The sequence below is a fragment of the Belonocnema kinseyi genome, chromosome 1, assembly GCF_010883055.1.
Source record: "Belonocnema kinseyi isolate 2016_QV_RU_SX_M_011 chromosome 1, B_treatae_v1, whole genome shotgun sequence".
NCBI classification, from domain to species: domain Eukaryota; kingdom Metazoa; phylum Arthropoda; class Insecta; order Hymenoptera; family Cynipidae; genus Belonocnema; species Belonocnema kinseyi.
In genome coordinates, this window is record NC_046657.1 from 34,803,231 (window position 1) to 34,805,408 (window position 2,178).

Here is a 2,178-nt window from a genome sequence, read left to right on the forward strand (position 1 = left end):
TATATCATTTATATTTTATACTTGAAATAACGTAACCTCAAAATATGCGCATATAAAGAGGCGCGCGAAGTATTCAAATCATGAAAATCACCAGAATCGAAACCTGGAAATGTTAAAATCCCAATCTCTTGATTTTATTTCAAAGCGGATAGAGAATAGAGATATAATAAGAACTACCGAAGTTTTCCGACCGGCAATCGTGTACCTTCGAGTTTTCAAATTGAGAAAAGAAATGGGTTGCGCGCGTTCAGGCCTACGTAAGATAAAAATTGAACGTATTTATTAACACAAAAAAAAGAAAGAAGCAAGTTATAATTATTTCGCTATTTGTCTGCCGACTTTCCGATAATCCCCGGAGAATCTAGCGTTTTCTGACAACTCCCTGAAAATCTAAAATCTCGTTACCATTGCTTCACTATTTGTCTGACAACTTTGTGACAACTCCCTGAGAATCTAGCGCTTTCTGACAACTCCCGGAGAATCTAAAGAGACGCGGGGAGTAAAGCGCCAGGTCGTTTTGAGAGATTAGTTCGACCCACTTATCAATGTTGGCCTTTGAGTCAAACGTCTCTTCAAATTTCGAACCACGCGGGGGTCTCCGCTGATTTCACTCTACTTTTTATCAAACACCCGCGGCAAATTTACGGATACCCGCGAATCGGAGTAGAGGCGGGAACGGCAATTAAAATCGGCAAAAGGGCGTCCGCTTACTTTTTAGCCACTAGGCTGCGGTTTCCCAATCCTTTCCGTCCATCCTTCTCTCTGACGCTCTCTGACGAGCTCTGATGACGTCTTCCGCCATTGCGCGTCTTCCTCGGTAGAATGCGTCCTGCCGATTGGCTCTGGCCTACGGACCGCTGGGGATGCTATTGGCTTTACATACGCAATGTTTAATATGGCTGCCGGCCTCCACTCTCATTCCAGCGCGTGGTCGCTCGTACACGTGGTGTTACAGAGTTGGTTGTGTCTGTTACGGTGGTCCACCCGGTGCTACCACTCGTTGACGGTCGCTGAACTAACGCCTCGTGCTACTCGTGCCTGGAGGAGCGACGCGAACTTGGTGTGCAGCACCCTTGTATTCAACCCTTTCGCCTACGGATTCTGATGAAAGGTAAGGACTTTCTAGGGAAGGACGCGACAATGTTCCCCCACCACTAGCCTTTGGGTCGGAAGTCGTCATACCACTTTAGCGCGCGCTCTGTTCGAATATCGTAAAATTCGTCACAGGTGCGCGTAATACTTGTACCACTGCACTTCTTCACAACAACTGTATCACGTTACTCCATCTCCACTAACAGCGCCCAACCGGATGTGACCCAAATTGTGCTTCGACCAATCTAATCTTTCTACTACTTAGTGTTCGGTAGTGATTACGATGAAAAAAAACGTTGATGATAAACGACACGCGCGTAACAGAGTTTTTTAAATTTCGTGCGCTCCATCGCTAATCACGACCTGCCGAGGGTGACCCAAGTAGGAAACTGAGCCACAAGACGGCTGCCACTTACCTGCCTGTCTTCACGTCACGCCGGAATGAACCGAGTTCGTGGGTCACACACTTCTGCCCCACAAACAACCCTGGAAGATCTTTTAATTTGTAAACTGGCGCCACATAGACTCGCCGTTGACCGCGGAATTACCGCGCCATGCTACTTTCGCTTGACCCTTGGTTTCAGTAGCCCCCTCTCTGCCTTGAACGTGGCCGACGGCCATGATGAGATCTGATTGTCGCTACGTCCCGTGGGTGCGCGGACTTGTTGCGTTGTTCTGCTATTTAACGGCCCTTTTCCTTATGGTTTCTGGGCAAACGGCTGCTTCATTTTGTTGTTTACTCGATGTTTATGAACTTTCAAACATGTTCGCAACATCGTTCTTTATTTCTCTACGTTGTCTAAATGCGCTCGGGTTTCTTCTAATAATAAGGAAACTCTTTTTCGTATTCTCTATCTCACATACTCACATATCGCTGCCGAGGAGTGAAGAGCCAGCGGTCACTAACACACTGTTGGTCACCCTCTCACGCACGTATGCATCGGTCCTCATTGGTCCAAATCAATCATTTCATAACTTAAGAAATAAATCTTTAATAAATTTGGCCAAAGGCAGTTTTGCTTTATTTTTTGTTTGTTCATTCAGCCATATAAATCCGGACAATTCGATCTGGAACACCCTGTATGT